Source organism: Macaca nemestrina, chromosome 15, assembly GCF_043159975.1.
Source record: "Macaca nemestrina isolate mMacNem1 chromosome 15, mMacNem.hap1, whole genome shotgun sequence".
NCBI lineage: Eukaryota > Metazoa > Chordata > Mammalia > Primates > Cercopithecidae > Macaca > Macaca nemestrina.
The window spans coordinates 95,032,412-95,044,649 of NC_092139.1; positions in this window are offsets into that span (position 1 = coordinate 95,032,412).

Below are 12,238 nucleotides of genomic sequence, written 5' to 3' on the forward strand. Positions count from 1 at the left end.
CCACAGAGGAGCCCCCACCCAGAGTGAGAGAACAGGCACCTGATGGAAGCCGGGCTGGGGCCGAGCCCTGATTAAAGCACGCACTTCTTCCCAGCAGCCTGGTTTGCATTACATCCGGCCGGGCGGGCTCCAGGCTGACAGCTGGACGCACTTTTCCAGGGCGCAAGGAAGGCAGTCAGACCGTGTATGTGCACACATGCATGGGCTCCGTCCCGGACAGCCCCGTAATGGCTTTCACATGGAGAACGCAGCAAACTTCTCCAACCTCCAGCACCGATTTTCCTGTCAAGAGATGTTGGATTCCAAAAAAAAATTATAATCACAAAGAAAAGGGCTTTGGAGTTTGCACAAAAGGGTCAGACCCTGTGAAGTCAGATTCTGAAATGGAACCAGAATCTGGAGACAATGGAAGAGGGAAGAAAGAGGGAGGGAGAAAGACCCTAGCGTCTGTCCTCAGCGGCTGCAGCCAGGGCTGGGAGGTATTCACGGCCCAAGAAGCACAGAAAAGAAACCTCTGCCTGAGGGTCTGGCTCAGTCCTGCAATCCCTCCTCCCCAGGTAGGACAGACAGCCCAGGGATATGAGGCCAGGTTCCAGCATTTGACTGTGGGTTTGAATCCGAGCTCCTTTGCTGACTGCAGTGATAGAACGCATCAAGTATCAGCTTCCACCTTTGTTAAATGAGGCTCCTGTGCCTCGTTCCTGGGGCTGCGGAGAAATTCGCTGAGCTGAGACTTGCACACCAGTCAGCTCATGGATTGAACCTCTCCTAGCTGTCGTGAGCTTGTCCTCCCTGGAGAAGAGCGCTGGAGCAGAAGGCAACAAACCCCAATCCATTCTGGCTTTGCCTGTTGAGTTGTCTCAGGCTCAGTTTGGCCATCTGCAAAATGGGCAGGCAGGACCCTGAACCCTCCTGCGTCCTGCTAGTTTCCTGACCTCCCCTAGAGTCTGACTCACAGAGGGACTCACGGGACAGGGCACCACCGCTCCTCCCTGTTTCATGGCCTTGGCCCGTGCACATCCCCTGCCTGGGACACTCTTCCTCTGACCCAAAGGCCCCTGAGGAGATGACCCCTCCTGGAAAAGGCCTCTCTGACCCCAGCAGATAGGATTTCCCTCATGTAGCCCTGGACATCCTTTTTATGACACCTATAACTTCTAGGAAGCCTCATTCAGTATCTTCCTGGGGATTTTTGGACCATAGGCTCCATGATAGGCCCGAACCTGCCATGGTCCCCTTTGCCCCTGCCAAAGCCCGCAGCACCCAGCACTACAATTACATGTCTAATCGTAGGAAAGCCACTTTGGGAGGCTGAGACAGGAGGATTCCTCGAGGCCAGGAGTTCAAGACCAGCCTGGGCAACATAGTGATACCCCATCTCTACATAAATAAAAACTAAAAACTAAATAAAAGTAGCCGGGTGTGGTGGCGCATGCCTGTAGTCTTGGCTACTACGGAGGCTGAGGTGGGAGGATCAATTGAGCCCAGGAGGTTGAGGTTTCCGTGAGCCATGATGGTACTACTGCACTTCAGCTGCGGTGACAGAGCCAGGTTCTGTCTCTAATTAATAATAATAATAATAAACTATTATTATTCTATAAATGCATAGTAACCATTATTATAAGATATTAAATAATTATAGAACACCAGTCATGTGTCAGGCCCTCCCGTCACAGCAGTGAATGAGTGAATGAATGAATGAATGCATGAACGAATGGTGATAAATGAAAGCACGAGTTTATAGGAAACTTATTGGTGTATGTCTGAGCTGAGTCCTCGCATGAATCGTCTCATTTAATTCCCACATCAACACCAGAAGGCAGGTGCTGTTATTATCCCCATTTCATAGATGAGGAAGCTGAGGCCCAGAGATGTTAGGTAACTTGTGCAAGGCCACACAGCCAGGGTGGTGGAGACAAAATCCAATCCCAGGCAGTCTGGTCCCAGAGCTTATGGGCCCAGACTAGATTGGAGCCCACAGGAGGGGATCATGAGGGTTGTTTGGAGACATGTTTCTTTCTGCCCGCCTGGGACAGCAGGTACCTGGGAGTAAGTGCCAGGGCTGACTCATTTCTACAAGGAGCAGCCTTGGATACAGAACAGAGAGGCAGGGGCTGGCCAGCCTGAGAAGCGGCTCCAGATCCTCCATGGGGCAGTTTGTGCCCATTTGACCACTGTGAGATGTGGAATTAGACATGACTCTGAATCTCCCCTCCCCTGCCCTTCACCTAGAAAGGGACCGCTGACATTCTGTGTGACCTCTGGCAGAACACCTACCCCCAGTCTTGGCGTGCTCATCTGGGCAATGGGAATGATAAAATCTGCCCTGCAAACACACACCACACACATCCACCCAGCTAGGAGCTGGGCATGGCCAGGGGCTGAACCCTGGGGACCGTTTCAGGGGCAGCCAGGGCAGCAGCTGGGGAAGGACTCGAAGCCTCCCTGGCCCAGCTGGCTTCTGGCAGGGGTCCAGCCTGGCCACAGCCACCAGTCCTCCAGGCTTAATATCCTTGGCGGCAAGGCTAGAATAAGCTGTCTTTCAAGAGGCGAACTTTATTTATACGCCGATGCCAGTCGCGCTCCTGCTATTAGAAATTTCATCGGCTCCTTTGATTTAGGGCTTGCCACAAGCTGCCAATCGCGGCTGCCTCCTGGCCCAGCCCTGCAGCTCGGCCAGCCTTGTTCCGGCTCACAGCAGCAGAAACGAACATTATTTAATTTCCCGCCAGCGGGCAGTGAAAGCTGGAGCTCCCCCTCCCGCTGGACGTATTTATTTAATCCTTTTTGGAAATAGTGTCTGGGGATGGATCTGAAGGTCAGCCCTGGGGACTCTGCTAATCCCCCAGGCCTGAGCAGGCGGGGCCTTGGGGTGGAGACTGAGTGGGGCCTCTTGGGAGGATTCTAGAGGAACCTCAACCTGGGAGCCCAGGGCGATCTGCCACTCACTGACCCCTGAGGTGTCTGCCTGGGAGGTGTCACCAGCAGACTCTGAGATAAGCACTGCAGGGCTAGTTTATCTGGGAGGGGGATTCCAGGATGTATCAACAGGGAATGAGGACATGAGGCAAGGAGGGGAGGTGATCAAGTCTGGCTGCCATTAAGCAGTCCATTTTCACTATGGGTTACTGGGGCTCAGGTGTGCTGGGGACTTTTTGCAAGAACACTCACCTCAGAGTCATCCGCCCAAGGAGCAAGGAAACCGGGGTATTTATACTCCAGCTCCCATCTGTCATTGGTGGAGGGCTGCTTCCCCCAGGAAGGGGCATTTATTCCCCACACTCCTCTTCCTTTTACACTGGGGCCAAGCAGACTCCTGCAGGCATCTCCCTATCTTGCAGGGGAGTGGTGAGTGACAGGAAGATATGGGCAGAGCACCAACCACTTGAAGTTATTTATCCTCCTTGTCACCTGTTAACTCTTTCTCTCTCTTCGGCCTCTGCCCAAAAGACACCTCCTCCAGGAAGCCCTCCTTGACCACCCCAGGAAAAGTCTTATCCATTACCATCCTGTCATTCAGATATTTCCTTCCTAACATATAGCATGTGCCAGGATTATCCATTTTCTTACTTGTTTGTGGGTTTACTGCCTATCACTCCCACTAGACTGGAAGCCTCCTGAAGCAGGGGGTCATGTGTATCTTAATCTGCATTGCAGCCCTTGCACACAGTAGGCACTCAACAACTATTTTTGGAAGGAGGGTGGGGACACCTGATTTATGTAATTCAGGCCCTGTGTCGCTTACCACAGTGCTTGGCAGTAGGCTGGGCTCCTTACATGTGATGATGCTTCCTTTAACCCTCAGCCAAGCTTTCAAGGATGAGATCAGCACGCCCATTTGACAGACTGGAAAAAGGTGAATGTACGGAGAAGATGCTGCATCAAACTCAGCTGTGGGTTTGCATAGCACCAAAGCTTACTCCATTCTCCCTGCAGCCCCAGAGAGCGGATGGAAAAGTTTTCTGGGTTTTATTTAACAGCTGTGAGAATTGGGGCCCTCTGGGATACGCCCCCACCAGGTCGGGGGACAACGGGGATCCTGGCCTCATAGAGTCTATGATGTCTTAAGTGCTGGAGGGTATCCGTTGAGAGAAGTATGAAAAAGGGCTGGAGCAATCACGGGGTGCTTCCTGGAGAAGGTGACTCTTCTTTTCCTATAATAAACATTAAAATGAGAAAGAAAATCAGTCCCTTTGGGAAAGTAGGAAATTTAAAATATTTGATTACCCAGTAGCCCTGGCGGCACAGAGCCTAGAGATTTTTTTGCACAAAACCCTCCCAAAGCAGAAATGTTTTATATGTAATATAATGTATAATATGAGGTGTTATATGTCATAATTTTAATATGTCATGATGCCAAATTGTCCAAGCTAAAAGGCTAAATACAGAAAAGTTAAAGATGAAAGGGGAAGAGGAAGACACTGAGGTCAAGGCGGCAAAAGTAGACAAAGTGCAGGAGGGAGGAGGCATTTTCCGTGGGCAATTGATTCAGCACCGAAGCGCTTCTGGAGCCTTTGTCTAGGAGACGTGGTTGTGGCAGCAGCCCGTGAGTGTTAATTGTCCATGAGTTCTAATAGGTGTAATATTCTCGAGTGTTACATGTGCATTAATTAAGTAACACTGCATTTAGCCCCAAATCATGCAAAAGGCTTGTGTGGTGTTTGCAGAGGCATAAATATCCTCATGGCTGCTGAGTTGCTGGCACTGTTTTCTCTCTGCCCACAGCAGTCCAAAAAGGTAGATTGGGAGAAATGGGAAGTGGTGGAAACAGCAAGGAGTGCGAAGGGTGAGGAAAGCCTCTGCCACCGTCCAGACCAGGAGGAAAGAGGAATGAAAGATGAGAGACGTATGTAGTATAGCCAGTGGGCTTTGAAGTCAGACAGAGGCAAGTTTGAATCCCAGCACAGTCACGGACTTACTGTGTGATCTTGGACAAGTGGTTTGGCTTCTCTGAGCCTCAGAAAGCAAGAATCATAATAGGACCCTCCCCTGAAAAAGTGGTTGTGAGCAGCCAATGGGATGAGGCACGGAAGGAGCTTAGTGCAAAGTGCTTTATAACGTGTGGGATGATGGGGGCCACGGTGGAGGTGGTAATTTAGGTGTCCTTTGATAAACCTGGATTTCGCTAAATTGGGATAAGAGCCCAGGTGAGGGCTGTGTACAGGATACTTTGGGATTATGGCAAGCAAGAACCACATTCTTTTCTGTGAAGTACCGAGCTCCCCATATGGGAAGGCAACAACCGTCAACACCTAACAAGGAGAGGTATCTTGTGGTGCGAAGAGGATAGAATTGTCCCGGGATGACAGTACAGATGGGCAGTCTAATCCTTGTTCTGCCTCCTACAGGACATAGCTTCGGCTTGGCCCTCTGCTGCTGTGAGCTGCACTCTGTGAAATGGGATCATGATCTCAACCAGCCTCCCGGACATGAGTTGATTGCACCCAAACCCTATGGAGATAAAAGAGTTGTTGCCATAGAAGAAGAGACAAGGGCGATTCGCAGAGCGAGCTGAAGCCCCAGAGATCTTCCCTGTCCCCGCAGACCCCTGCTGTGTCCATCTGGCCAGCCCTGCCTCAAGCTCAATGGGCCCCCACCCGCTACGCCCCATCCACATTTCAAATGATCGCATTGTCAGACTTTGGCTATCTTCCCCTTCTGCAGATGGGGAACTGAGGCTGCGAGAAGGGAAGTGACTTGCTCAAAGACACCATGCAATTTGGTGGCAGCCTGGAACTCAGAGCCCCTGACTCCTGTGCAGGGCCCACCACTCCGTCCCCCTCAAAACCCACCAAGATTCTGTTCTGTTCTGTCCTCAGCCAGCGCGGTGGCCCACCCACCTCGGGCTACCAGAGCCAAGAGGTTGTTTATCTGTTTTAGACACTCTCGTCACTGCGTTTCTTCTTTTTCTTTTAAGGGCTCGAGATTCAGGAAAACCAACTCCACGTGCATAATTTGGCAATTATTTCTTGTGTGCATCCTCACGGCCGCGCTTGCATACAGATATTGGAATTTGCATAAAACAATCCTTCCTACCAGTCCCACGGCTTCCAGGGGAAGAAGACGCCCAGGTGGGGGTGGGGAAGGTTTCAGGTCGGGTCCACCTGTTCCCCCTCTGTCCCCGGCCACAAAGGGAAATGAAGGTAGCACATGGTATGGAGAAGGGTGCTCAGCCCAGGACATCCCCGCCCAAGGGAGACAGAGAAGGGGTGGGACCCAGTGGGGCCTCCGTGGCAGGATAAACGCCCCGTGGCAGCCTGGAACCCTCCCGATTAGTATTCAGCAAGCATCTCGCTCAGAAAGGATTAATGGAGTCTGATGTTTAATATCCTGGAGAACAATTAATTTGCCCACAGTTTTGTCATGGTTGAAAGTCAAATGCTGGAACAGATCGATGCTCGCATGGCGAGCTGGAGCCCAGAAACCCTGGGCGGGAGTGGAATTTTAATGTTCCCGTCCTGGCCCCCCTTCTCCCCCATTCCCAGCACACCCACTTTCTAATAGTTCTAAAAGCCACTTTATCCCCGCACTGTGCGTGTTGTCTTCACAAGAGTCCACTGGGAGCCTTCGAAGGCAAAATCCGGCCCCCCCAAGACTTCCATTATGGGATTAAAGTTGGCCGGTCCTTCTTGGGGGTCTGACCTCTGTTTTATTCCAATTGTCCTCACCAGCGCCCCGGCCCTACCCTCTTCCCCGGCAGGGCCCCTGATGTCTGGACATTGTCACCAAGACACTTGTTCTTGAAAAGACGCCGGGGCGAAGAGCGACGTGGCGGGGATGCAGTGGTGATTTGTTTATTTATTTGCTCGCCGTAGTTTTGCTGTCTGTGTACGCCTCAGTGTTGGTTTGGCAAGGACACTGCAGCGTGGTGGTGGGCTTGGGAACCCAGAAATCAATAGGCTCACCAGGGACGTGGGCTTTGTTTAAAAATCATTCCCAGCCGGGCAGGATGGCGGAGGCGACTTTGGCAATTTGATCCTGACTGGCGGTTTAGAGGCCGCAGGTTGGGGATGACGTGGGAAGACAGGGTGCCAGAGGGGAGGTGGCTTAGAGGCCATCAGAGCTGACCCTCTCACCTTCCATTTGGGGAGACCGAGTCCCAGAGAGGCCAAGGTCGTGGTCCAAGTTCACAAGGCTAGAACCCGAGTCTCCTCACACCCGCTGAGCATTCAGTGTTTCCCTGGCTACCATTTAAACCCCAGCTCCTCAAAGCATGGCCAGGACCAGCAGCATCAGTTTCACCTGGAGCTAATTAAAATGCAGAGTCTTAGGCCAGCTTCACAAGCACTCAACCTGCAAAGTCACACGCACAAGCAGCCCCGAGCGAGAAGGGCCCCACCCTTGACTTCATGCTCCGCTGTTGCCATCTTGAAATTCCTTCGCATAATTTTTTAACGAGGGGCCTGCATTGTCATTTTGCACTGGGCCCTGCAAATAGAGCACCCAGACCTGTTGAATCCAAATCTGTATTTTGACAGAAGTTCTGAGTGATTCCCAGGGCCCACTGAAGTTTGGGAAGCGACTGATTTAAAATCCCACATACCAGCCCCCAACGAGGAGAGCTGGCCAGGGTTGTCATTATCCAGAAATCACAAGGGAACCAACAGAGGCCTCCCACCCTCCCTCCCCGAGGAGACAGCCAGCTGGCTCTGAGACCCACCCCAGGGGGCAGGCGGGGTCGTGGTTGTCCTTGCTCTCAGTCTTAGGGCTGGCCGGAGATTCTGTGGCTTTGGGAAATTTCAAGTTTGCCTCCCGATGAGTTTTATTTAGGGGCTTCAGGCTGGAGAAGGCTTTAGAAGTGAAAAGGTCGTCACCCCATGGCACCCTAGCCCCCAGAATGTCACTCTCACTCCCGGTGTGTTCTAACTTAGCCCTGTCCTCCATCTCTAATGACCACCCCCTCATGCGGAGATACCCCTGGGGACCCCACCTTGAGGCCCGGCATCCCCAGGAACCCCCCAAAACAGACTTTATTTCATTCCCTCATCATAACCAACCCCCAATGCAAATTTCAGTATCCCCATTTCTTGGGTGAAAAACAGAAGCTCAGAGCAGTAAAGGAACAGGCCGAAGATCTGAGACCAGATCTCCTGAGTCTCCACAGTGAAGCCTGAAGTGACAGGGGCACCACCATCCCAGGGTGAAGGTGACTCTGCCTGTGAAAAGGTGCTTGTAGGCAGCGGGACGTGGCCTGCCTCTCTAACCCCTCTCCTCCAACTCGGGGAGCTTGAGGGGAGGGCCACTTGGGATCCTTTCCTTAGAAGCCCCCTGCATAGGGCAGACCACCCACAGGAGGAGAAACTGCTGGCATCACCCCTCCCTTGTCCCTGTTGGGCACTATTGCAAGGGAGGGAGGATTAAAAAAGGGGATAGAGGAGGAGGAAGCGGAGTGGGGAGAGGAAGGAGGAAAGAAGAAGAGGAAGCCGGGCGCAGTGGCTCACTCCTGTAATCCCAACACTTTGGGAGGCCAAGGAAGGAAGATCATTTGAGGCCAGGAGTTTGGGACCAGCCTAGGCAACATAGTGAGACCCCATCTCTATTAAAAATTTAAAAATTAGCCAGATGTGGTGGCACATGCCTGTGATCGCAACTACTTGGAAGGTTGAGGCTGAAGCATCACTTGAGCCCAGGAGTTTGAGGTTATAGCAAGCTATAAACGCACCACTGCACTCCAGCCTGGGCAACAGAGGAGACCTCATCTTTATTTAAAAAAAAAAAAAAGAAGCAGAAGAGGAAGGGAGAAGGGGAAGAGAGGAGAAGGAAAGGGGAATGTGATTTATAAACCGTATCCCTTTATTCCTCTTTCTCCATCCTCACAGGATCTATGAGTTATTCAAATCCCACTCCACAAAGGAGGAAACTAAGGTTCACCTGGATGGAAATTGGCACAGCAGGGACTTGGCCTCACACCTGGCTGTCCCCACCAGCTAAAATATGGGGTTTAAACGCCCTCACGGGAGGGTTTTCTGATTACGCTGCTTTTTCATTTTAATAGTAACATCTTGGCCGGGTGCGGTGGTTCAGGCCTGTAATCCCAGCACTTCGGGAGGCCGAGGTGGGTGGATCACGAGGTCAAGAGATCGAGACCATCCTGGCCAACATGGTGAAACCCTGTCTCTACTAAAAATAAAAAAATTAGCTGGGCACAGCCGCAGGTGCCTGTAATCTCAGCTACTTGGGAGGCTGAGGCAGGAGAATCGCTTGAACCCAGGAGGCGGAGGTTGCAGTGAGCTGAGATTGCGCCACTGCACTGCAGCTTGGTGACAGAGCGAGACTCTGTCTCAAAATCGTAATAATAATAATAACATCTCCCACTGATTCAGTGTGGATCCTGGGCAGAGCCCCCACTAAGACTGTCACGTGAACCATGAGGTAGGCATTATAATGAGACCCATTTTACAGACAGGGACACTGCGGAGCCTGGAGGGAAAATCCCTTGTGAAAGGCCTGACGGGGGCAACGTTGTCTTTCTGGGCTGGTATCTGGGTTCCTTGGGGACCAGAGAAACTATGGGAAATGACCTAGCCGATCTGACTCCTTCTTACAGTTGAGGAGAATAAGGCCCAGAGAGGGTGAGTGGCCTGCCCAGGTTACACAGCCAGTCATCTGGAACCTCCTGCTTGGCCTACAGAAGCCAGCCCCAAGGTGACCCTAACATTTGTGGGTGTTGGGGTGGGAGGCACTAAAGGGCAGGGTCAGTGGGACCTCCTCAGCCCGGGGGATGGATCCAGAAAGTTCCTGCAAGCCCTCATGCCTACACAGGTGCTTTCCCAGCCCACGCCTGACCTTGGGCTGAACCCTGCAGCTGAAGGTGTCCCTCTCAGCCCCACGGGGTCAGCCAAGGAGGCCCTGTGTGTCCAGGACCACAGCTGGAGCCCACTCTTCGGACACCAAACATCTGGCTGCTGGCTTCCGGAGCTACAGACAGGCCATGGGGAGGGAGGCCCCTTGAGAACGCCTCTGTCTCGTCTTCCCCAGGAGGCTCCAGGCCAGGATCTGCTCACACAGAAAGGAAGAAAACGTAAGTGAACACAGGAAACACCGTGCATGTGCTTTGCTGGTGGGGCCAACCCTGTCACTAGCGATGTGGCCTCAGTGCGGGGGCGAGGGGTCACCTCATCTCAGGGAGCCTCAGTTCCTCCTCTTGCAATTTGGGGACCATAAGATCCTACCCGCAGATTCAGATCATGCTGAGAGCTGACAGAGAGTAAGTGCTCAGTAAATGGTCATCGCCAATATCACCAGTTTTAGCTAGAGATCCTCCATGCGTGCACCCTACAACGCATGCTCTAAGCTCCACTTCTAGCGCAGAGAGTCCGAGGTCAAGGAAAAACACTTTACCGGAGATGAAACTGTGACGAGAGAGGCAGCATGGTGTGGAAAATGAAAGCACAAGGGCTTGAGCTCTGCTGGTCCTGGGTTCAAATCATGTTTCTATCTGTCAAAATCTTATATCCTCGGGCAAATTACCTACAGGACTGAGACTCGACTTTCTCATCTGTAAGATGGGGATGGCGCCTCCATCGTAAGATTACCTGACAGCCGGGCTCAGGGGCTCATGCCTGTAATTCCAGCACTTTGGGAGGCTGAGGCGGGAGGATCGCATGAGCCCAGGAGCTCGACACCGGCCTGGGCAACATGGAGAAACCCCATCTCTACTAAAAATACAAAAATTACCCATGCCTCTAGTGGCAGGCGCCTGTAGTCTCAGCTACTCAGGAGGCTGAGTTGGGAGGATTGCTTGAGCCCTGGAGATTGAGGTTGCAGTGAGCCGAAATCACGCCACTGCACTCCAGCCTGGGTGAGAGTGTGACTCTGTCTCTAAATAAATATAAATAAACAAACAAACAAATAAATAAATAAATAAAAGATTGCCTGATAAACAAGGTACTGACTGTTAGAGTTCAGGGCTCTGGGTAAATCTTGAAGGTCATTATCATTACTATAATTTTTGTTGTAACTGTTGTTTTATGTAAGTCCCAGGCTCTGCCCTGGGCTGACTGCTGGGATATAAAGGTGTCTCCGAGCTAGTTCTTGCCCTCTGGTCAGGCTGTTCCAATTTAGTCTGGACTCAGTTTCCTCCACTGTAAAATAGGAAGAATGCTTTGGCCAAGGTCGGCATGCCTCAGCACCTCCCTCCATGCCCTGTCCTGATACGGAAGAGGAGCCAAAGGTGGCCTCTTGGCAAAGGCTACATTCCCTGAGGAAGAAGGCAGGAGACAGAGGTGGGCGTGGTGGGGGAGGTCGGAGACACTATCCATCTTCCGGGCCTGCTCCACGTGCCTGCACGGTTATTAGCACCGTGAAGAGACGATAATGGTACTCATCAGTCTGGGAGCCACATCGCTTTCCAGCTGTCTCCCCTGTGGCCCACCCAGATGCCACAGATACAAGGGAGGAATTAGGGACAAGGCAGGTGCTGTTCTTTACTGACCCTGGGGAGCCTGGGACAGTCCATGCCATGACCAGGCATCCTCCACCGAGCTTGTCCAGGAGACACACTACGGCTCAGGAGAGAGTGTTCAGATCCTGGCTATGCTTCTCCTCTCTGTGTGGCCGTTCTTCTCTGATCCTCAGTCTCCTCATCGGTAAAATGGAGGTCCCAGTAAGGATTGGTGCAATAGCTCTGGTAGTGCCAGGACCGTGGTCAGTGCTCAGGAAACAGGAGGTGGGTTTGAATTACTTGGATTTTCTTCCACCTCTGCAACCCCTGAGACAGCAAGACCAGGCCTTCCTCTTCTCCCCTCAGCCTACTCAACTTGAAGGTGATGAGGCTCATTTAATCCATAGTAAATATATTTTCTCTTCCTTATGGTTTTCTTAATAACATTCTCTTTTTCCTTAGCTTACTTTATTGAAAGACTATGGTTTCCAGATCACACCTGGAAAGGCAAATAATGTGGATCTCATGATCCAAGTTTGGTGATAGATTGGTAATGGCTGCCAGGAACACTAGGTTGGGCAGATTTTAAAGCAGGATGTCCAAAACATGTGTTATCATCCAAAATCTGTATTATCCCACAGTTTATGCTCTCAGTAAGGGTTCGGGTCAACATTAGGCTATTGGTTGTTAAGTTTTGGGGAGTAAAAAGTTATATGCAGATTTGTGTCTGTGTGTGGCTGGGGACTCAGCACCCTTAATCCCTGCGTTGTCTGAGGGTCAACCGTATTGATAATGCGCCTTCTCTGCAGACTGAGCAGGGTTTGAAAGAACGCTAAATGTGCCCCATTAGCATGG